Source organism: Coregonus clupeaformis, chromosome 10, assembly GCF_020615455.1.
Source record: "Coregonus clupeaformis isolate EN_2021a chromosome 10, ASM2061545v1, whole genome shotgun sequence".
NCBI lineage: Eukaryota > Metazoa > Chordata > Actinopteri > Salmoniformes > Salmonidae > Coregonus > Coregonus clupeaformis.
Window position 1 is genome coordinate 48,139,649 of NC_059201.1, and position 24,857 is coordinate 48,164,505.

Consider the following 24,857-nt stretch of genomic DNA (forward strand, 5'->3'; position numbering starts at 1 on the left):
CCTTGGTCTTCATGGTGCCATTTGCATGGTGGTGCCCCTTGCTTTGTGGTGTTGCAGACTCTGGGGCCTTTCAGAACAGGTGTATATATACTGAGATCATGTGACAGATCATATGACACAGATTGCACACAGGTGGACTTTATTTAACTAATTATGTGACTTCTGAAGGTAATTGGTTGCACCATATCTTATTTAGGGGCTTCATAGCAAAGGGGGTGAATACATATGCAAGCACCACTTTTCCGTTATTTATTTTTTAGAATTTTTTGAAACAGGTTATTTTTTTCATTTCACTTCACCAATTTGGACTATTTTGTGTATGTCCATTACATGAAATCCAAATAAAAATCAATTTAAATTACAGGTTGTAATGCAACAAAATAGGAAAAACGCCAAGGGGGATGAATACTTTTGCAAGGCACTGTATAGCATACAGACAGACAGACATCACATCAGATAACATACATCAGACTACATATATCAGGTGGTGAATAAATGAATAACCAATCCAATTAAATCGTGATGATTCTCATTTAGGATGTGGAATAGGGAGAGAAGAACACTCTGTGGGTTACTGACTGTCACAGAAGCTTAAAAGTTCTCAAACATATGATTTGGGTGAATTTAAACCTTTATACATGTTTTTTTTCTCCACAGTAAGACTGAATTTCAATATATGGATGTGCTAACTTAAAGCACTGTGCACATTCATTCCTAAAGTCTAAGTAAATGTTTTGTAAGCTAAACGTGAACTTTGCTCGTGCTGTTATTTGCTTTTTTATTCTGAAAAGCAAAGGACCGTAAAATCAATACAGGTGAAAGCACTGACTCACATGCGTTGGTGACACACTACGCTACGTGGTACGTGCTCATCGGACGGTGTGATGTCAACCACCGACATAAGTATGACAGAGGGTTGTCGCTACTTACCACAAGCACAAAGTCAAAATTGGCTATTATCGTAAAACTGAAAACAAAAATTTGCTTTTTGGTCTTAATTTAAGGTTAGGTTTAGTCATCAGGTCAGCAGTGTGCTTAAGGTTAGGGTTAGGTTTAAAATCAGATTTTAAGAAGATAATTTGTTTAAAAAAATAGGCGGGGTTTAGCAATAATTATGACCTTGTGGCTTTGGTAACTAGTGACTACCGTATGGGTTTGACAGATCGTGGAGCGGAGCGGAGCTGACTGATGGAAAACCAAAGAAACTATGGGAATAACAAGCCCTTCTCCATTCGACCAACCTTCAGGATATGCAACGAATGAACAAATAGGCGACAAAGCTAGTAACATTTTAATTTAAACATGTCCCACCTCTAGTTTGTCAAGTAGAAGAAGCGGGGAAAAGTAGAAAGGTGATGCTGCTGAACAGAAATAATGTTCCCGTGTTTTCGACGTTAATGAACGTGGAATAGAGCAGGCGAGGAACACATCATCAGGCGAAAGTCGGACTGTCCAGGATCCAACTAGCTCAGCTATCTAGCTACTGCTTGGATCAATTGTTTGCATGCAACAAAGGTAAAATGATATAAACTTGACTTTAACCAACGTTAGCATATCGTAAAGCTTGCCAGAACTGTGCTGAGCCTTAAGCATAGCTAGCTACTATAGTTAGCCAGCTAACGTTAGCATTAGGTCGTTAGCTAGCTAGCTATCCCAAATCAGAGCCCGTTCAAGCAGACATAGGAATTGGTTTGGCTAGCCAATTTAGCTAGCTAGCTTGCTCCAACCAGCTCACAATCAACATTTGGTTGCTAGATAGTTAATTCACTTTAGAGTTAGATAGCAAGCTAGCTAAACTGTTTGTCTAATGTCTCGGCATGGGACAAATAATTTGTTTTTGTGTTATGGATAGATTAAGTATCACGTGAGGGATTAGAACCCGATGACAGGCTAATTAGTTAGCTAGCAAGCAAGCTATTTTAGCTAGCCAGCTAGCTGCTAGCTATCAAACTCCAATCCGTTCAGTTTGCTGACAAACTACATTGGGTCACCCACTTGAATAACCATTTCAACATTCACGAAGTTAACTATCTGAGGCTAGTACAGTACCAGGCGATAACATGGCTAGCTTTCGATTTTACTAGGTTACTACCTAACTAGATTCTAAGAATCCTACTACCTAACTAGATTCTAAGAATCCTCCTACCTAACTAGATTCTTCCACCACATTGGTCTAGTTTTCAGACGGTCCGTGCTCTCTGGAATCCTTGGGACGTTTTCAGACTGTGCGTAACTAACTGAAGTACCCATTTCATCGCAATCCCATGTCATTGCTTTGGTGACAGAATATTTATGACCTGAGAAAGATATGATATAACTACATACGATAACCTCAAGTGTAAACGGTAGAAAGCTACTTTTATGACAGTTATTACACAATCTGCTTCCCTTTTTAATAATAATAATAATAATACAATTCTTCATTATTGTAATAAAATGTGCTGACGTTATTGTTAAATATGACAAGCTGTAGCTCGCTATATGTGCGGTATATGCTATAGTTATGCAAAAGTTGTTAACCACAATATTGATTTTTCCTAGAATCTTATCTCATTTCACAACTTCATCAGCGCGAACTGTTTGTTCAGTGTCTTATCTAATCCAGTTGGGAGAGAGATTCCACCAGTGACCCATTCCTTCAGTCTGCAGGCTGACTAGGGTTCCGGCTCATACCACTTGGAGAGGGACATGTCTCTCAAATTGACACTTGCTCCCACCATGTCCCTACTTCACAAACAGAAAATGAAACAGTCCAACTAAAGGTTGAACTTTTAGTGAACCCTCGTAATTTTAGCTGTTGATGAGGTTTTGAGTTGGTCTAGTTGTGGTTTGTTTGTCTGTCGAGTAGTGTTGGTGGAAACAGTTGCATAATGGCTGTGGTAGTGTTTGTTTCTCCTAAACTCTTGTTCCCCAAGCAGATACCAGAGAGAAGCAGACCACACTGGGCCGAAGGGCACTCGGAATACAGAGCAGACATGATGCTGTTATGTTCTCATCAGCAATCTAGCCTCTCTCTCTATCTCTCTCTCTCTCTCTGTGTGTCTCATATTTTAGTCCTCTTTTTTTGAGACCTCACTTCCTCTCATACACTCCCTCAGTCTTTCTTTCCTTCTGAGCTATTTCAGTCCATCCCCCTCACTCCGTCTCCTTTAATACCTCTTCAACTCCCACAAACGCTCCAACTCTTATTTAAAATCTTTATTTCTCTCTCTCTTTGTCAGTCTCTCCCTCCCCTGTTCTCTCCCTTTTCCTCTTTTACCCCTGCTCCCCCCTTATGGCAGGGGGTAACACTGTCTGTCTGGTGGAGAGTAGAGTTTCCTTTTTTCCTTGTACTCCATGCCCTCAAGCTAGCGCTGTCTCCCTGTCAGCTCTCCTGGTGGTGTGCTGTTACACACACACACTTACTTAATACACTTACAAACTTAATACACACATACACGTCTGGCTGTGGGGGGTCTTTTTAGACTAGCTGGGAGGCTAGATTTTGCCACTCGGCACATTAACGGTTGCATAGGCCACAGTGCATGGTGCTGTGTTATAAGGTCACTTATAAACTGGGTGGTTCGAGCCCTGAATGCTAATTGACCGAAAGCCAAGGTATATCAGACCGTATACCACGGTTATGACAAAACATTTATTTTTACTGCTCTAATTACGTTAGTAGCCAGTTCATAATAGCAATAGGCACCTTGGGGGTTTGTGGTATATTGCCAATATACCACGGCTAAGGGCTGTATCCAGGCACTCTGCGTTGCGTCGTGCAAAAGCACAGCCCTTAGCCATGGTATATTGGCCATATACCACACCCCATCAGGCCATATTGCTTAAGTAAACTATGGCAGGGATTGGTTTGTCAAGATGGGTCAGATTTTTTTCCCCCGTTGTCAACAAATGTAGCGACTAGCAAGCAACAGTTGTTTGCCAGCAGTGTCTATAAGCAGGATATAAGGGGTCTGCGAATAGTACTTTCTCCAGAAAGTGGGTTGATCTATCCAATTAGATGCTTAATTGCATCACTCAATTTATTATGGGTTTAGCGGTCGTGAAGCAAGGTAAGCTACCAGCTGGGTTCATCTCAGTGATAAGGGTCCCTTAACTTATTAGTTAATAGGACTGTAGAGGTTAGCGTTGCTATAAGCATCAAGTCACGCTTTTTGTGGAAGCAGGATATAATGCTATATTTGGCAACTTGGCGTCATGTCTGTTTTTTCTATAAGCAAAAGTCTTCCTCAGCCTATCATTTGGTCAAGTCTTTGGCATTTGATGTATTAATATTTCATGTTCATTGCTCTTTGGGGCAACAGCAGTTTAGTTACATTTACGTCATTTAGCAGACGCTCTTATCCAGAGCGACTTACAAATTGGCGCATTCAACTTATGATAGCCAGTGGGACAACCACTTTACTATATATATATATATATATATATATTTTTTTTCTTTTCTTCTTTCTTTGGGGTGGGGTAAGGGGGGGTAGAAGGATTACTTTATCCTATCCAAGGTATTCCTTAAAGAGGTGGGGTTTCAAGTGTCTCCGGAAAGTGGTGAGTGACTCCACTGTCCTGGCGTCGTGAGGGAGCTTGTTCCACCATTGGGGTGCCAGAGCAGCGAACAGTTTTGACTGGGCTGAGCGGGAACTGTACTTCCGCAGAGGTATGGGGGTCAGCAGGCCAGAGGTGGATGAACGCAATGCCCTCGTTTGGGTGTAGGGACTGATCAGAGCCTGAAGGTACGGAGGTGCCGTTCCCCTCACAGCTCCGTAGGCAAGCACCGCTGCTAAATGACGTAAATGTAAAACATTTAAATGTTGACATCGGAGGGATCGAGTGTAGGTTTTTTGAGAAGGGGTGCAACTCTCGCTCTCTTGAAGATAGAAGGGACATAGCCAGCGGTCAAGGATGAGTTGATGAGCGAGGTAAGGGAGAAGGTCACCGGAGATGGTCTGGAGAAGAGAGGAGGGGATAGGGTCAAGCGGGCAGGTTGTTGGGCGGCCGGCCGTCACAAGTCGCAAGATTTCATCTGGAGAGCGAGGGGAGAAAGAAGTCAAAGCATAGGGTAGGGCAGTGTGAGCAGGACCAGCGGTGTCATTTGACTTAACAAACGAGGATCGGATGTCGTCAACCTTCTTTTCAAAATGGTTGATGAAGTCATCCACAGAGAGGGAGGAGGGGGGAGGAGGATTCAGCAGGGAGGAGAAGGTGGCAAAGAGCTTCCTAGGGTTAGAGGCAGATGCTTGGAATTTAGAGTGGTAGAAAGTGACTTTAGCAGCAGTTACAGTGGCACCACACACACTGACTAGAGCTGTGAGGACGCATTGTGTGGTTTCACACCTCGTCAGTCTGACTAGGCAGTAACCACTGTGTGGGTTGGCTTGGGCATGTCTGCTGATGTTGACTTATTCATGCTGCATTGGGAGGTGCAGCAGGCACTTGCAGTGTTTCCCCTATATTCATTTAGCAGCGACGGGCCGCCGCTGCTAAATCGTGGCCTCCACTCCAAAAAATATGATTGAAAAAAGATATACACTGAACAAAAATATAAACTCAACATGTAAAGTGTTTGTCCCATGTTTCATGGTGTCCTGTGGACAAACGGTTTGCTGATGTCAACGTTATGAACAGAGTGCCCCATGGGCAGGCATAAGCTATGGACAACGAACACAATTGCATTTTAACGATGGCAATTTGAATGCACAGAGTTACCATGACGAGATCCTGAGGCCCTGTCGTGCCATTCATCCTCCACCATCACCTCATGTTTCAGAATGATAATGCACAGTCCCATGTCACAAGGATCTGTATTCAATTCCTGGAAGCTGAAAATGTCCCTGTTCTTCCATGGCCTGCATACTCACCAGACATATCACCCATTGAGCATGTTCGGGATGCTCTGGATCGACGTGTACGACAGCGTGTTCCAGTTCCCGCCAATATCCAGCAACTTCGCACAGCCATTGAAGAGGAGTGGGACAACATTCCACAGGCCACAATCAGCAGCCTGATCAACTCTATGTGAAGGAGATGTGTCACGCTGCATGAGGCAAATGGTGATCACACCAGATACTGACTGGTTTTCTGATCCACGCTCCTACTTTTAAAAAAAAATATATCTGTGGCCAACAGATTAATATCTGTATTCCCAGTCATATGAAATCCATAGATTAGGCCCTAATTAATTTATTTCAAGTGACTGATTTCCTTATGAACTGTAACTCAGTCAAATCTTTGAAATTGTTGCGTTTTATCTTTTTGTTCAGTATAATTGAGAAAAAGTTTTCAGTGTATACCAGATATAAAGTATGTAGAAAATATAATTGAGCGATATATTTTTAAAATAAGATAGTCTTTGAGAACTAACAACTACCAGAATAAAAACTAGACGGCCATTTCCATTGAAAAGAACCCATGAGCACCAACAGGTGATGTTCAAAGGAGCATATCAAATTTGGTGTCAAATGAAAGCTGAGTCTATATTTTTGGGAAATGAAGGCAAAGATACATAAAGGCTTTGATTTCTGAATAAACAGATGGAAAAGAGGTCATAGAAAACATCTACCAGAAAGTCTTAAAGGTATCAGAAATACATCAAAACACAATGTTGAAGTACTGACCCCTGCCAACTAATATCAACACTTATATTTCGTTTTGGAGAAATTGTTTACCTTCAGCAAGTTTAAGAAATATGACCTTGTAATTTTGTTACCAAAAAACCCCACATATCTTTAAGATGTTTTCTAATTTCTCTCCCTCATGAGGAAGGAGAATATTGAAATTTCACAGAAGTAACAAGTAATGGTAGACCTACCAATTTAGTTACAGGGATTTTACTGATATCAATTTTGTTCATAAATTATTAAAGGGATACTTCAGGATTTTGGCAATGAGAACCTTGATCTACTTCCCTGGAGTCGGATGAACTTGTGGATACCATTTTTGTCTCTCTGTCCAGAATGAAGGAAGTTGGAGGTAGTTTGGCGAGCCAATGTTAACTAGCGTTAGCGCCATGACTGGAAGTGTATGGGTATCTGCTAGCATATCCCTTTAAGTAATTAAAACTCTTAATTCCGTTACCAAATTGGCAACAGGGTTACCAAAAATTCTGCAACGAATAACTGCAACTGATTTGGCTACAATTGGAAATCATAATAGTCCCAAACCACAGTTGGGTAACCTGCTACTGTTCTCCATTCCACTGGCATACTGTTTTCTTTCTTTCTGTGGTCTGGTGGTCAAACCAAGAGTGTTAAAACAGTCTGAGTCTGGACAACTCTACCCTCTATCTCTCTCCTTCTGCCTCTCTCTCTCAATCTCCAGTTAATGTCACCTCTCCCAGCTCTTACTGACACAGATCCAAATGTTGCATGCATCGGTCAGAAAATCGATTCAAATGTTACGAATCGCCTGTTCACTAAAATGTTTTACTCATATTACTTTCTTTCTACCTTCCGAAAATACCTCATCTTTTGTGACAACTATGTTGAACAAAGCATGTAACTGTGTTGACAGTCATTGATCAACAAGTCATTTTGTATGCCGACCAACCCAGGCAATATCAGTAGCCTAGTCAAACTGTGCACTGTGCGCTGCTTCGCACGCTGTCCAATGAGACGTAGGCTACGCATCACCTTCACCATTCAAATATTTGTAAAATGGCTTGCGCAATATTAGGCTTTATTAGTTGAGTGACAATCAATGTAATTTGCTACGTTATTATCAAATGCGCTGTTAAATTGTGTTCTACCAGAATAAAGTAGCCTAAGCAACCGCCTGAGACAGGACTCACATCTGGCTATATAGCCTACCTGCTGATCTGGGCTTAGGCTACATTAGATGTTATTTTGATTGTTCAGGGTTCACCATCAGCAATAGATTAGGTTGTTTTGCTTTAAACAGTGTATTTTCTTGATATACAGGGGAATGTTGATCATTCCATAATCAGGACAACAATTGCTTTTTCTACCCGCACTGCACAGTCAAAGCGGGAGGAAACGAAAAGTTCACTTCCAAATTTTGCCCCGGGAGCCGCATTCGGTCTTCAACGAGGTCCGGAGGGCCGCCCTGAAAATTGGTTATATTTTCTTGCCGTCAAAAATATTGTCCTCTATCCATTGTTTTTGGAATTTGATGCTCCCTGACGGTCTAGTGACTTTGCGACCTGGACAGTCAAGAAACTGTATGAATATAGGTCCAATATCATTTCTACACAGTTTTGATTTGGTTTTAGTCATTTGAAAGTATATTGAGTTTGTGTATTTTAATTTCTTTACTCAAACCACCCGTGGGCCGGATTGGACCCCCTCACGGGCCGGATCGTGGGCCGTATGTTTGACACTCCTGGTCTAAACCATTCGATTTTGAGACTGGGGTGAAATCCAATGTTGTGCTATATAGTCAGTATACAAACATGAAGAACTGCTCTTTCCATGACACAGACTGACCACGTGACAGCTATGATCCCTTATTGATGTCACTTGTTAAATCCACTTCAATCAGTGTAAATGAAGGGGATGAGACAGGTTAAATAATGATTTGTAAGCCTTGAGACAATTGAGACATGGATTGTATGTGTGTCATTCAGAGGGTGAAAAGGCAAGACAAAAAAATTTAAGTGCCTTTTGAACGGGGTATGGTAGTAGGTGCCAGGCGCACCGGTTTGTGTCAACAACTGCAACACTGCTTGGTTTTTCATGCTCAACAGTTTCCTGTGTGTATCAAGAATGGTCCACCACCCAAAGGACATCCAGCCAACTTGACACAATTGTGGGAAGCATTGGAGTCAACATGGGCCAGCATCCCTGTGGAACACTTTCGACATCTTGTAGAGTCAGTGAAATAAGTAATGTAGAGATGCGGTCTTAAGGGCAGATATTCAGGAGGCAGAAGGTTCAGGTGCATAAGTGTTGATATTTAAATTCAGACACATTGACTTTTTCCACATTCTGTTACGTTATACAGTGGGGAAATAAAGTATTTAGTCAGCCACCAATTGTGCAAGTTCTCCCACTTAAAAAGATGAGAGAGGCCTGTAATTTTCATCATAGGTACACGTCAACTATGACAGACAAATTGAGGAAAATAAATCCAGAAAATCACATTGTAGGATTTTTTATGAATTTATTTGCTAATTATGGTGGAAAATAAGTATTTGGTCACCTACAAACAAGCAAGATTTCTGGCTCTCACAGACCTGTAACTTCTTCTTTAAGAGGCTCCTCTGTCCTCCACTCGTTACCTGTATTAATGGCACCTGTTTGAACTTGTTATCAGTATAAAAGACACCTGTCCACAACCTCAAACAGTCACACTCCAAACTCCACTATCGCCAAGACCAAAGAGCTGTCAAAGGACACCAGAAACAAAATTGTAGCCCTGCACCAGGCTGGGAAGACTGAATCTGCAATAGGTAAGCAGCTTGGTTTGAAGAAATCAACTGTGGGAGCAATTATTAGGAAATGGAAGACATACAAGACCACTGATAATCTCCCTCGATCTGGGGCTCCACGCAAGATCTCACCCCGTGGGGTCAAAATGATCACAAGAGCGGTGAGCAAAAATCCCAGAACCACACGGGGGGACCTAGTGAATGACCTGCAGAGAGCTGGGACCAAAGTAACAACGCCTACCATCGGTAACACACTACGCCGCCAGGGACTCAAATCCTGCAGTGCCAGACGTGTCCCCCTGCTTAAGCCAGAACATGTCCAGGCCCGTCTGAAGTTTGCTAGAGTGCATTTGGATGATCCAGAAGAGGATTGGAAGAATGCCATATGGTCAGATGAAACCAAAATAGAACTTTTGGGTAAAAACTCAACTCGTTGTGTTTGGAGGACAAAGAATGCTGAGTTGCATCCAAAGAACACCATACCTACTGTGAAGCATGGGGGTGGAAACATCATGCTTTGGGGCTGTTTTTCTGCAAAGGGACCAGGACGACTGATCCGTGTAAAGGAAAGAATGAATGGGGCCATGTATCGTGAGATTTTGAGTGAAAACCTCCTTCCATCAGCAAGGGCATTGAAGATGAAACGTGGCTGGGTCTTTCAGCATGACAATGATCCCAAACACACCGCCCGGGCAACGAAGGAGTGGCTTCGTAAGAAGCATTTCAAGGTCCTGGAGTGGCCTAGCCAGTCTCCAGATCTCAACCCCATAGAAAATCTTTGGAGGGAGTTGAAAGTCCGTGTTGCCCAGCGACAGCCCCAAAACATCACTGCTCTAGAGGAGATCTGCATGGAGGAATGGGCCAAAATACCAGCAACAGTGTGTGAAAACCTTGTGAAGACTTACAGAAAACGTTTGACCTGTGTCATTGCCAACAAAGGGTATATAACAAAGTATTGAGAAACTTTTGTTATTGACCAAATACTTATTTTCCACCATAATTTGCAAATAAATCCTACAATGTTGTTTTTTTTCTCATTTTGTCTGTCATAGTTGACGTGTACCTATGATGAAAATTACAGGCCTCTCTCATCTTTTTAAGTGGGAGAACTTTTACAATTGGTGGCTGACTAAATACTTTTTTCCCCCACAAGTGATAAGCTAGTGTTGTCACCCATCAGACTATTCTTAATTTAATCTTGTCTTTACATATACATTTATTATTTATACATAAATAATATGTGACATTTGTTTTGATTTTAGAATGGACCATTATCATGCACCTGTATCGAAACAGCGGCATCGGGAAAAAATACATGTAATCTGTGCACTTAAATAGCGAATGGAGGACGCTTTTCCCTGTGGTGTATTTTCATGCCAGCCAGGTAGGCTATACTCCTGTTGTAAATATAAGCAATGTGCTTAATATTAGGAATGTTGAGAAATAAATATAGCATAGCCTATAGAAGTGTTGAGCAACATGAGCTCATGGGCTCTCATTAAGTTTGATTAGATTTTCGAAAACATTTGCATTGATGTCAGAGTAATTAGAGGGACAATAGAGTGCTGAGTACCAGGCAGTAAGCAAGTTTGGTAGGCTACTAATGACCAGCAACAGCATCAAAGCTTGGAGAAGCCTAATTACCGTCACTAAACGGTCATGTGGAATTTGACTGCCTTCATGACTCGTGACCGCCGGTGTGGCAGTAATACGGTCACCACAACAGCCCTAACCACAGGTGGACTCCATTCAAGTTGTAGAAACATCTCAAGGATGATCAATGGAAACGGGATGCACCTGAGCTCAATTTAGAGTGTCATAGCAAAGGGTCTAAGTACTAAATAAGGTATATCTGTTTTACTTTTTTTTTTTTGCAAAAAAATCTAAACCTGTTTTCGCATTGTCATTATGGGGTATTGCGTGTAGATAGATGAAAAATAAAGCTGTAATATAACAAAATGTGGAAAAAGTAAAGGGGTCGGAGTACTTTCCAAATGCACTGTATACCCGAGGCACACTTCCTGGAACATACCAACATATGTATGGCAACAACACCAAAATCTGGCTAATACAATTGTAACTGACTTAACTGGGGTGCGCAACTTAATATAAGGAAGGTGTTCCTAATGTGTGGTATACTCAGTGTATATACACAGGGCTCTACATTGTGACAATTTTACTCGCATATGTGCGTAACAGTTTTTCTGTGTGATTTTTATTTAAGATCACTAGTGTGCCTAAAGAATTAAGGATTCTAGCTTTATTACCTCATATTACCTCATGTGCTCCTAAATTTAATTGTGAAATTTCAACTTAAGCGCACAAGTGGGGGGACAAAAAGCAAACATTGCCCTCTTTATCTGATAGTGGGGTGGTAGATGCCCAGTTTCTGTTGTGGCTCAGCTCCGGTGCCTACATGCACTCACCGGCCAGTTTATTAAGTACACCCTCCCATTCACAAACATTGAACGCTCCTACAGACAGTGAGTCACGTGGCAGTGGCTTGCTATATAAAGCAGGCAGACAGGCATCGAGGCACTCAGTTACTCTTCGATTGAACGTTAGAATGGGCAAAGCGAGTGACCTAAGCTTCTTGGAGCATGGTATGATTGTTGGTGCCAGGCTCCGGATCCAGTATCTCAGAAATGGCTGCCCTCCTGGGCTTTTCACACACGACAGTGTCTAGGGTTTACTGAGAATGGTGCAACAAACAAAAAGCATCCAGTCAGCGGCAGTCCTGTGGGCGAAAACAGCTCATCGAATGAGAATGGCAAGAATCGTGCAAGCTTACAGGCGGGCCACAGACAAATAACGGCGCAGTACAACAGTGGTATGCAGAACGGCATCTCAAAATGCACAACTCTTCGATCCTTGTCACGGATAGGCTAATGCAGCAGAGGGGTTCACTCCTCTCAGCTAAAAACGTCAGCATGGACCAACTTCCCTGTGGAACATTTCTGAAACCTCCTCCACCCTGTTCTGGAGGCAAAGGGGGGGACAGCCCGGTACTAGACGGATGTACCTAATAAACTGGCCAGTGAGTGTACAGTCGTGGTCAAAAGTTTTGAGAATGACACAAGTATTGGTCTTCACAAAGTTCGCTGCTTCGGTGTTATGAGATATTTTTGTCAGATGTTACTATGGTATACTGAAGTATAATTACAAGCATTCCATGAGTGTCAAAGGCTTTTATTGACAATTACATTAAGTTTAGGCAAAGAGTCAATATTTGCAGTGTTGACCCTTCTTTTTCAAGACCTCTGCAATCCGCCCTGGCATGCTGTCAATTAACTTCTGGGCCACATCCTGACTGATGGCAGCCCATTCTTGCATAATCAATGCTATGAGTTTGTCTAAATGTGTGGGTTTTTGTTTGTCCACCCGCCTCTTGAGGATCGACCACAAGTTCTCAATGGACCCAAAATGTCGATGTTTTGTTCCCCGAGCCACTTAGTTATCACTTTTGCCTTATGGCAAGGTGCTCCATCATGCTGGAAAAGGCATTGGTCATTACCAAACTGTTCTTGGATGGTTGGGGAGAAGTTGCTCTCGGAGGATGTGTTGGTACCATTATTTATTCATGGCTGTGTTCTTAGGCAAAATTGTGAGTGAGCCCACTCCCTTGGCTGAGAAGCAACCCCACACATGAATGGTCTCAGGATGCTTTACTGTTGGCATGACACAGGACTGATGGTAGCGCTCACCTTGTCTTCTCCGGACAAGGTGTTTTCCGGATGCCCCAAACAATCGGAAAGGGGATTCATCAGAGAAAATGACTTTACCCCAGTCCTCAGCAGTCCAATCCCTGTACCTTTTGCAGAGTATCAGTCTGTCCCTGATGTTTTTCCTGGAGAGAAGTGGCTTCTTCGCTGCCCTTCTTGACACCAGGCCATCCTCCAAAAGCCTTCGCCTCACTGTGCGTGCAGATGCACTCACACCTGCCTGCTGCCATTCCTGAGCAAGCTCTGCACTCGTGGTGCCCCGATCCCGCAGCTGAATCAACATTAGGAGACGGTCCTGGCGCTTGCTGGACTTTCTTGGGCGCCCTGACGCCTTCTTCACAACAATTGAACCTCTCATCTTAAAGTTCTTGATGACGCAATGATGACGGCACGTGTTTCCTTGCAGGTAACCATGGTTAACAGAGGAAGAACAATTATTTCAATTACCAACCTCCTTTTAAAGCTTCCAGTCTGTTATTCTAACTCAATCAGCATGACAGAGTGATCTCCAGCCTTGTCCTCGTCAACACACTCTCCTGTGTTAACGAGAGAATCACTGACATGATGTGTAAATGTTTTTGGGGGATTAAGTTCATTTTCATGTCAAAGAGGGACTTTGCAATTAATTGCAATTCATCTGATCACTCTTCATGACATTCTGGAGTATATGCAAATTGGCATCATCAAAACTGAGGCAGCAGACTTTGTAAATTAGTATTTGTGTCATTCTCAACTTTTGACCACGACTGTACATGTATATCATTCACAAAAACACACACACACAGAGAGAGAGAAGTCAGCTCAGACAGGCCCCCGCTAATGAGCTCCATCTTTAAATTTAGAATGGAAAATGTATGGTTATGCAACAAATGTTTAGCACATCGCATCGAACTAGGGGTGTGATGTTTAAACATTTAAAAGAAATTGGGATCGTTAACGTTTAGACAATAAATCATACATGTGCCACTAGAGATCCTGGTTCAAGTCCAGGCTCTGTCGCAGCCGGCCGCGACTGGGAGACCCATGGGCGGCACACAATTGGTCCAGGGTAGGGGAGGGTTTGGCCGGCAGGGATGTGGGTTCGTTTCCCACGGGGGGCCAGTATGGGAAAAAATAATAATAATACATGTATGCATTCACTAACTGTAAGTCGCTCTGGATAAGAGCGTCTGCTAAATGACTAAATTGTAAATGTAGAAAACCTGGTTGTCTACTTTCCACCTGACACTGAGATGAATTCACCTTTCAGCAGGACAATAACCTAAAACACAAGGCCAAATCTACACTGGAGTTGCTTACCAGTGTTCCTGAGTGGCTGAGTTACAGTTTTGATTTAAATGGTTGTCTAGCGATGATCAACAACCAATTTGACAGAGCTTGAAGAATTTTGAAAGTAGAGAGTAGTAGTAGTAGAGACTTACCCAGAAAGACTCAGCTTTTATCGCTGCCAAAGGTGCTTCTACAAAGTATTGACTCGGGGTGTGAATACTTATGTAAATGAGATTTCTGTATTTAATTTTCAATAAATGTGCAAATATTTCTAAAAACATGATTTCACTTTGTCATCATGGGATATTGTGTGTAGATGGGTGAGGGGGGATTTTTTTATATTTTGAATTCAGGCTGTAACACAACAAAGTGGAATAAGTCAAGGGGTATATGAATACTTTCTGAAGGCACTGTATGTATCGAATTGGCTTGAAAGGGAAAGGTGCACATCCTTAGTACAGTGAGTAGAGTACAGTATATTGTACAGTACTATACTCTACTGTACTGAACTCTACCCTGCTGTGCTGTACTGCACTGTACTCTACTTTGCTCTGCTGTGATGTCCAAACTTGTGGAACATTACATTTACATTTACGTCATTTAGCAGACACTCTTATCCAGAGCGACTTACAAATTGGTGCATTCACCTTATAGCCAGTGGGATAACCACTTTACAATATGTTTTTTTTTTTTTTTCTTTCTTTCTTTGGGGTGGGGTAAGGGGGGGTAGAAGGATTGCTTAAAGAGGTGGTGTTTCAAGTGTCTCCGGAAGGTGGTGAGTGACTCCGCTGTCCTGGCGTCGTGAGGGAGCTTGTTCCACCATTGGGGTGCCAGAGCAGCGAACAGTTTTGACTGGGCTGAGCCGGAACTGTGCTTCTGCAGAGGTAGGGGGGCCAGCAGGCCAGAGGTGGATGAACGCAGTGCCCTCGTTTGGGTGTAGGGACTGATCAGAGCCTGAAGGTACGGAGGTGCCGTTCCCCTCACAGCTCCGTAGGCAAGCACCATGGTCTTGTAGCAGATGCGAGCTTCAACTGGAAGCCAGTGGAGTGTGTGGAGGAGCGGGGTGACGTGAGAGAACTTGGGAAGGTTGAACACCAGACGGGCTGCGACATTCTGGATGAGTTGTAGGGGTTTAATAGCACAGGCAGGGAGCCCAGCCAACAGTGAGTTGCAGTAATCCAGAAGGGAGATGACAAGTGCCTGGATTAGGACCTGTGCCGCTTCCTGTGTAAGGCAGGATCGTACTCTCCGAATGTTGTAGAGCGCAATCCAAGAGTGAGCCGCGCGGGAGATGCCCAGCTCGGAGAGGGTGGAGAGGAGGATCTGATGGTTCACAGTATCAAAGGCAGCAGACAGGTCTAGAAGGACAAGAGCAGAGGAGAGAGAGTTAGCTTTAGCAGTGCGGAGAGCCTCCGTGACACAGAGAAGAGCAGTCTCAGTTGAATGACCAGTCTTAAAACCTGACTGGTTTGGATCAAGGGGGGGAGGATTCAGCAGGGTGGAGAAGGTGGCAAAGAGCTTCCTAGGGTTAGAGGCAGGTGCTTGGAATTTAGTGGTAGAAAGTGGCTTTAGCAGCAGAACCGGAGGAAGAAAATGTAGAGAGGAGGGAGTGAAAAGATGCCAGGTCCGCAGGGAGTCTAGCTTTCCTCCATTTCCGCTCGGCTGCCCAGAGCCCTGTTCTGTGAGCTCGCAATGAGTCGTCAAGCCACGGAGCAGGAGGGGAGGACCGAGCCGGCCGGGAGGATAGGGGACATAGAGAGTCAAGGGAGGAGAGGAGGGTTGAGGAGGCAGAATCAGGAGATTGGAGGGAGAAGGATTGAGCAGAGGGAAGAGATGATATGATGGAAGAGGAGAGAGTAGCGGGAGAGAGAGAGCGAAGGTTGCGCATTACCATCTGAGTAGGGGCAGAGTGAGTAGTGTTGGAGGAGAGCGAGAGAGAAAAGGATACAAAGTAGTGGTCGGAGACATGGAGGGGAGTTTTTACATTTACATTTTAGTCATTTAGCAGACGCTCTTATCCAGAGCGACTTACAGTTAGTGAGTGCATACATTATTCTTTTTTTCGGGAATCGAACCAACAACCCTGGCGTTGCAAACGCCATGCTCTTATCAACTGAGCTACATCCCTGCCGGCCATTCCCTCCCCTACCCTGGACGACGCTGGGCCAATTGTGCGCCGCCCCATGGGTCTCCCGGTCACGGCCGGCTACGACAGAGCCTGGATTCGAACCACGATCTCTAGTGGCACAGCTAGCACTGTGATGCAGTGCCTTAGACCACTGCGCCACTCGGGAGACTCAGTTGCAGTGAGATTAGTAGAAGAACAGCATCTAGTAAAGATGAGGTCAAGCGTATTGCCTGCCTTGTGAGTAGGGGGGGACGGTGAGAGGGTGAGGTCAAAAGAGGAGAGGAGTGGAAAGAAGGAGGCAGAGAGAAATTAGTCAAAGGCAGACGTAGGGAGGTTAAAGTCACCCAGAACTGTGAGGGGTGAGCCATCCTCAGGAAATGAACTTATCAAGGCGTCAAGAGGAGCATGAGGAGAATGACTTTCATATCCACAATTATGCATTTCTGTGTAGTACAGATCAGGGACCAATTATGTAATTCTGTTACCGTAATTCTGTTAACAGGTGTAAATCCACTTCACATACTATAGTTCAATAATGAAAATATTTATTTTTCTAACTCAAGTTGCCATGTCATAGTTGACACCCCATTCTTTCTGCAGACATCTTTGAATCTTAATTCGGAGCAGATCGTTTTTGGAAAAAGTGGTCTCATAAAACCCTGAGGGAGATTTTACTGCATCTGATCGGTTTTAACACTAAATTAGTATTTGTACATTTTTCTGTGCAAATTGTTAAAAGTAGTCCTTGTGCATAGAATTGAATGGTGTTGTTTTTTAAACTTTGAATTCAATCGTTTTTGTTTTGGCATACATTTGTTTAAGTAAAAAAAAAAAATGAGTCAAAGGCTAGCATAATTCCATTATCGTGGAATTGCCCACAGTCCGGGAGGATCTAAAATTCATGGCATGGGGGGCCATTGATTTTATGTTTGAGTCACTCAGATAGGATAAGAACATGGCATAAGCCATGACAAAATGTGTAGAATTGCAGGACATTTGCTTTAAAGTAACTGTCCAGTGTTTCCAGAAATATGACCTATAAATTACTTATCAGTGAAATAGTTTTCAATCCAAAATGGTTTAATTATGCATGTTAAAAATCAGTTTTCTGTGTTAGAATGGTGTGAGCGTACCCTAACAGAATGGTGTGGGCGTATACCGGTCAGTAAAAATATTAATACTAGTAGGCCGCTGATTGGCCAGCTCATCCTCCTCTAGACCGCTGATTGGCCAGCTCATCCTCAGGCGTGTGAAATCATACTCTGAGAAAATAGCAAGCATTTTTTAAACTGTCTGTCTGTGATCCAAGTTTGAGGTGTTTTTTTTATTTTTTATGTTGTAGGTTACACCGGCAAGTATAATAATATTTGTCAGGGCATGTTATTTCATTATAAATCAGATTATTTCACATGGTGATGTAGGAAGTTAAAAGGTTAGCTAGCTTGCCGTGTTTAGCCAACTTGCTAGCAAGGGAAGACCAGAAGAGAGAGACTTATTTTGCTTTCACATCAAATGAAAAGACAACAAGAGAACCTCTGTCGCCCCCTTGTGAATGTTGCTATTTGGGAGTCTGGATCGGTGAGGTATCATGTTACCAAAAGGTGCACGTTCCTCTAAAATATGACTCCACCCAGCTCACGCACGTGCATAGATCTACGCACGTTAAGTGTGTGGAAACTTTTGGCAGGATATGTCAGTGCTATTGTCTGTCCGCATTCCTTCTCTTTTGTTTTCAATACTTTACAGTTTGACTTTGGGCTATATTTTGTCTTCAAATGTCATGTGTGGAGTAAGATTTAGGCTACACAATGTTTTCATTGTTTAGAAAACCAGGAGCAAGGCTGTCTGTGATGCTGCAGAAGCATAGCATAGGCCTAGTTGAAGTTGATAGGCTAGTATTTTGTATTTCGCAAGGATGTTTCTAGAACTTCAGTGTTTTGTGACTAAGAAGATTTATCTGTCTATGTGGACACTAAGCCTGGTTGATTCTTGCTTTCTTAAACAACGCGCTACAAAACTCAGTTACTCTATCGGCTGCCTTCAGAGACTGATGACTTAAGGTTATGTTTCCACTCCGGTGACTTTTCCCAAAGAAATCAAGAGCATTTAGACTTGTCCCACACCCACAACCTGTCATACTGGTATTCAGATTTCCCTAGTATAAGCGTTTTTGAAAGTGATAATTTTGTCTCTTATGACTGTCAATGGAAACCAGTCCATTCATACTTTGTGTACAACAGAAACCCATAACCTAGATTGCAAATGAACCCATAGACATCATGAATATAGAATGTGTAGACTTGACTGATATATACCATTGTTGTGGCATTCATTTCTTTGGGGTAAGAGAGACAAGTAAGAATGTGCCAAATTTGTCCATCTAGGCCTATAGTAGGCTAATTCCCAACCATTAAAAGTCGCTGCCCGTTTGAAGAGCTTATAGTTGGAGGAGCTCTATAGAGTCCACCTAGGGCATATTCCCCTTATTTTAAAAGACTCCCTCTGGTCTTTCACAATGTGTGTTTATCACTGATCTGGGTCTGAGGTGAACGGATGTCCCATTCAGTGGGCTTTAGCGAGCACAGAGGGAGGAGCAGCAGTTCATCTGGTCTGTTTCAATGGAGATGGGAGGAAAGGTGCATACAGGAGCTTGGTGGAGAGAATGGAGAGGGCACTCCGAGGATAGAGTTTGTGCAGTGGAGAGAAATTCACAACATCAACCACTCAAAGAGAATTCCGCAAAACAGAGTCCTGGCGGAGACCTGTTGGGATGCTTGTACAATTCAACCCTACCTTCCTTCCTCCTCCCTTGAAGCAATCCCAGATCTCTGAGCGAGTGTTATTGGGGACATTTTTCCAATCACATACAGGTCAGTGATTCCCTCCAGGAAGGAAGGATGCATTTTTATAAGTGTTGAAACAGGCCAGTCCCAGGGGACAAGACTAACTACCAGGCAACTCTGACCTTGATTGGCTCTATTGTTTCATAGGTAGTTGCCAGCAGGTCCCAATCTACTGGCCTATAGTGTCTTTCCCCACCCTTCCCTCTCCATCCATCCTTCCTTCCCTCTCTCCTGTCGTTCTTTGCTCTTTAAGTCCAGCCCGTAGATTAACTTTGACCCAGCCAGCCTCAATCATTCCTGCCTAAGCTGCTCTTATTTAACACTGGGAAATGAATGCATTCTTTGCTTTGTCTTAATCGCAGAAAAGCTGGGGACTGTTGGGAAAGATTTGAGAAGTTTAGCATTACGAACCCCTGCCAGGGGCTCCGGGCAGTCAGACTCGTCTAGCCGAAGTCATTGATTCGTCAGAGAATGTGTTCTCTTTGATCTTGTCACTGTTATGTATCGGAGTTTAGCCAATGGGCTTTGATTCGCTTACTGTGTTCAGAAATTGAGATTTGATGACGTAACTAGTTTGAATGCAGAATGGGTTGTTTGACTCATGCACACTTACAGTAAGGGAAAAAAGTATTTGATCCCCTGCTGATTTTGTATGTTTGCCCACTGACAAAGAAATGATCAGTCTATAATTTTAATGGTAGGTTTATTTGAACAGTGAGAGACAGAATAACAACAAAAAATCCAGAAAAACACATCGAAAATGTTATAAATTGATTTGCATTTTAATGAGGGAAATAAGTATTTGATCCCCTCTCAATCAGAAAGATTTCTGGCTCCCAGGTGTCTTTTATACAGGTAACGAGCTGAGATTAGGAGCACACTCTTAAAGGGAGTGCTCCTAAGCTCAGCTTGTTACCTATATAAAGACACCTGTCCACAAAGCAATCAATCAATCAGATTCCAATCTCTCCACCATGGCCAAGACCAAAGAGCTCTCCAAGGATGTCAGGGACACGATTGTAGACCTACACAAGGCTGGAATGGGCTACAAGACCATCGCCAAGCAGCTTGGTGAGAAGGTGACAACAGTTGGTGCGATTATTTGCAAATGGAACAAACACAAAAGAACTGTCACTCTCCCTCGGCCTGGGGCTCCATGCAAGATCTCACCTCCTGGAGTTGCAATGATCATGAGAACGGTGAGGAATCAGCACAGAACTACACGGGAGGATTTGTCAATGTTCTCAAGGCAGCTGGGACAATAGTCACCAAGAATACAATTGGTAACACACTACGCCGTGAAGGACTGAAATCCTGCAGCGCCCGCAAGGTCCCCCTGCTCAAGAAAGCACATATACAGGCCCGTCTGAAGTTTGCCAATGATCATCTGAATGATTCAGAGGAGAACTGGGTGAAAGTGTTGTGGTCAGATGAGACCAAAATGGAGCTCTTTGGCATCAACTCAACTCGCCGTGTTTGGAGGAGGAGGAATGCTGCCTATGACCCCAAGAACACCATCCCAACAGTTAAACATGGAGGTGGAAACATTATGCTTTAGGGGAGTTTTTCTGCTAAGGGGACAGGACAACTTCACCGCATCAAAGGGACGATGGACGGGGCCATGTACCGTCAAATCTTGGGTGAGAACCTCCTTCCCTCAGCCAGGGCATTGAAAATGGGTCGTGGATGGGTATTCCAGCATGACAATGACCCAAAACACACGGCCAAGGCAAAGGAGTGGCTCAAGAAGAAGCACATTAAGGTCCTGGAGTGGCCTAGCCAGTCTCCAGACCTTAATCCCATAGAAAATCTTTGGAGGGAGCTGAAGGTTCGAGTTGCCAAACGTCAGCCTCGAAACCTTAATGACTTGGAGAAGATCTGTAAAGAGCAGTGGGACAAAATCCCTCCTGAGATTTGTGCAAACCTGGTGGCCAACTACAAGAAACGTCTGACCTCTGTGATTGCCAACAAGGGTTTTGCCACCAAGTACTAAGTCATGTTTTGCAGAGGGATCAAATACTTATTTCCCTCATTAAAATACAAATCAATTTATAACATTTTTGACATGCGTTTTTCTGTTTTTTTGTTGTTGTTACTCTGTCTCTCACTGTTCAAATAAACCTACCATTAAAATTATAGACTGATAATTTCTTTGTCAGTGGGCAAATGTACAAAATCAGCAGGGGATCAAATACTTTTTTCCCTCACTGTATACTCGCGAAATACCATTATTAGGGATGTGCACGGTTATTTGAATATCCGAACGGACATTAGTATTTGAATACTTGAATACATTTTTGCTAGGAAAAAAGTATTATAGGCCTATTTTAACACTGAGCAATAGAGCGCCAGCCGCTCTCCCTCGCGCAGCAGTTTTCAGGTTAAAAACGGAAGTAAAAAAATAAATATTACATGTATTTTGAATATCCGGATATCCAACAAAAATGCATCATACTATTTGAATATTGGAATTATCTCTAACCGTGATATAGGCTATAGACATCCAACGTTTCGGTCTCAAATACGTAGGGTGTTTCTCAATATGACTACTACTATGCTCAGAGCACGCAAATAGGCGTATGAGTCCAAATCAAAGTATGCAAAACGGAGCACGGAGGGCACTTCTCAGAAGCGTACTCCGCTTGTACACATTTCGAAGCATGCGTCAATGCAAGCATCAACGTGAAGTATGCACAGAAATATGAAGCAACCACATAAAAAAAGATGCAATATGTCTTAATCAATGTCACTCATTATTTGAGCTGAAGCAAGAGAAGATAAACTCAGACTTTAGAACGAAATGTTGCCCATTCACATCTCGTATGTTTGCCTGACTTCAATATTTGATTTTGATGCGTTAATAAATACGTGTTAATTGTAGCATGTTTACCTGCCTATAATACTCACTGTAGTGTGCGTAGGTCGCAAGCCCATAGTTAGTCAATAGGACCAAGTTGCTAGCTAGCTAGCTAGCCACAAATAATTGACAGCTAATCATTTACCTGGCATAACATTAGTTTAAGGTCATTTTTGCCAGTTAAACTAGCTGGCTAGCTAGATTATTATGGTTCACATATAGCTAGCTGATAGTTATGAAGTTACAAGTTTGTTTATGTAGTTATATTGTCGTCTGTATTGCCATTAGCCTGTCTGGCAGCAGATTGAGTGAATAGGCAGTAACGTTACAGGGCATAGTTGTACTGAGGTTACTCTCGTCTCCTGACTCCCGCCCTTTCAATTTAAAAATGTAATCTGACGGAGAGGATGGCGACCAGTGCTGACTGCGTGATATCAGCAAACCACAACTGATCATCTGAAGTCATTGTGAAGACCCACGAGATGCCTGCACTGACAGTGCAATGACATAAACCCTCAGTGCTTACTCCCACCTCCGTCGTCTAGCTGCTCTCCTCCGGATCGATATCCTTTTAGCTGTTGGGTCCGTGTATTGTCCTGATGTTTATTTGTAGCATAGCTAGTACTAGGTTCGGGACAATATCAGTATCGAAATATATTTTTTTAGGGCAAAAATGAAAAAACAAAGCAGACCAAACGCTTTGGTCCTTTAAAAACCTGCTCTATGTAAAATATTGTGTGCTATAGCTTGGGAAACAAATAACTGTGACTCTGGATGACAACATAATGTTGGTTTCCAACATTAGGGCTGTTTTCCTAAAGAAGTTAAATCCCCTTCGTGTTTTGTTTCCCTTGCCACTATACTAATGAGTATTGCGATACTGGTATCATCCGGCCCTAGCTAGGGCGGCAGGTAGCTTAGTGGTTAAGAGCGTTGTGCCAGTAACCGAAAGGTCGCTGGTTCTAATCCCCGAGCCGACTAGGTGAAAAATCTGTCAATGTGCCCTTGAGCAAGGCACTTAACCCTAATTGCTCCTGTAAGTCGCTCTGGATAAGAGCGTCTGCTAAATGACTAAAATGTAAATGTAGTACCAGGTTATATTGTAGAGCTGGGCGATATTTTACATTAGCGGCAGACTCTAGACAATTGTTTTCCAGTGCCAAGTATGATTCCAAAAGTAAGCTATTTCATATAACATATCCAGGGAATTGATATTTTGATGTGCAACCTGTCAAACTAGGATTTATCACATTTATTTTTGCTTTTCAGAGAATTTGCAGACATCTTTGTGCATATTGGCCTATAGGCTATTATTCAGCACCTGAGGAAGTGGTGATCTTTAACCAAAGATCAATTCTTTTTTTTATACTGTAAAACTATTTGGTGGAATGTGCTTTGTAGCTGCCCGAACGGGCAAGTGAAATTTTGTCTTGAAGACAACATAATTTGCTTTCGCTCTAGTGTTCCATTTGTACATGTGCATTTGCGGGGCACAACAAAAAAGAAAACAAGCCAAGCGTAACACAGTTCTTCTCTCTAAATTCCCTTTCCCCTCCGTGTCCCATTCACTAAATTGCGTTCCGACTGCTCCTTTCACACACGCGTTCGGAGAGCGCACACAAGCTCCCGTTAGGCCTACAGAAATAAATGCCTATAAAAACCTATCTGATGGGATATACAAGCCAAATATTCCTTGCCAAATGATGAGAGTTTTATCACAAATTCAAAATGGACTGGTTGATGGAAGTAGGCAAATATGTGTTCCAACAATGAGCTGCAGTTATGGAATAATTGCATCCAGTCTATTTTTCAATTGAGCTACTTTGTGAACTGCTAGTGCCATTGAGAATTGGGTAGCCTAGGCTATAACCCCCCTAAACATAGATAGGTTCCACACTGAAAATATGCACAAATAAACGGATGTCGCTGCCGGAATTAATCACCATGTGGAATTGTTCATCCATTTTGAAAATGACAAACAACAGGCAGAATAAACTAAATCCAACATCTGTATATTGAAAAGACGGCATATTTTGGTTTGTAACCCTGAAAGAATTGTCTTTCAACTCACCAAATTGAGCCCCGTTTCAAATTATTACTCTTTGATAATAACTGTTCGATGCACGAAATGCGCATCACTTCGCACTGGCAACTTTTTTCATTTGGAAAAATAGTCTGTTCTATTTTATTCTGTTATATTTCATGTTGTTTTTACTATAAAATAAGTGTCTTGACTGTTATAATGGCTAGGGAAATAAGAGCATATGTCTGTTAAATTAACAAAACAAGGCTATGCCATTGCACAGCCATAGGCTTCTACAAGAAAGCACTGCTGCTGAGGTTACTGCGTTTTTAAGATTGTGTTCCACAATATAATAGAACAGTTGATATTACGGTTTCAATAAATTAATCTTAAATGGCACTTGCTTTTTTGCTTTTTTACTGTTTTATTAGGTACACCACCCCATTCACGAAAATGGTTTGCTCCTACAGTGAGTGAGTCATGTGGCCGTGGCTTGCTATATAAAGCAGGCAACCAGGCATCAAGGCATTGTTACTGTTCAATAACATTTTAGAATGGGCAAAACAGGTGACCTAAGCAACTTGGAGCGTGGTATGATCGTCGGTGCCAGGCGCTCCAAATCCAGTATCTCAGAAA

At 42.7% G+C, this 24,857-nt stretch overlaps 1 protein-coding gene across 2 annotated transcripts in view; it reads left to right on the plus strand.

Moving 5' to 3' along the window:
• The first annotated feature begins 907 nt into the window (after window positions 1-907).
• Window positions 908-24,857, plus strand: part of LOC121575434 (peroxisome proliferator-activated receptor delta) — a 47,427-nt gene continuing 23,477 nt past the window's right edge. Inside the window, exon 1 of one of the 2 annotated variants that reach the window (XM_041888552.2) lies at window positions 908-1,515. The gene's annotated coding sequence lies outside the window, so the exon portion shown is untranslated. The remainder of the gene's footprint in view (window positions 1,516-24,857) is intronic. The other variant, XM_041888551.2, reaches the window with a different exon arrangement.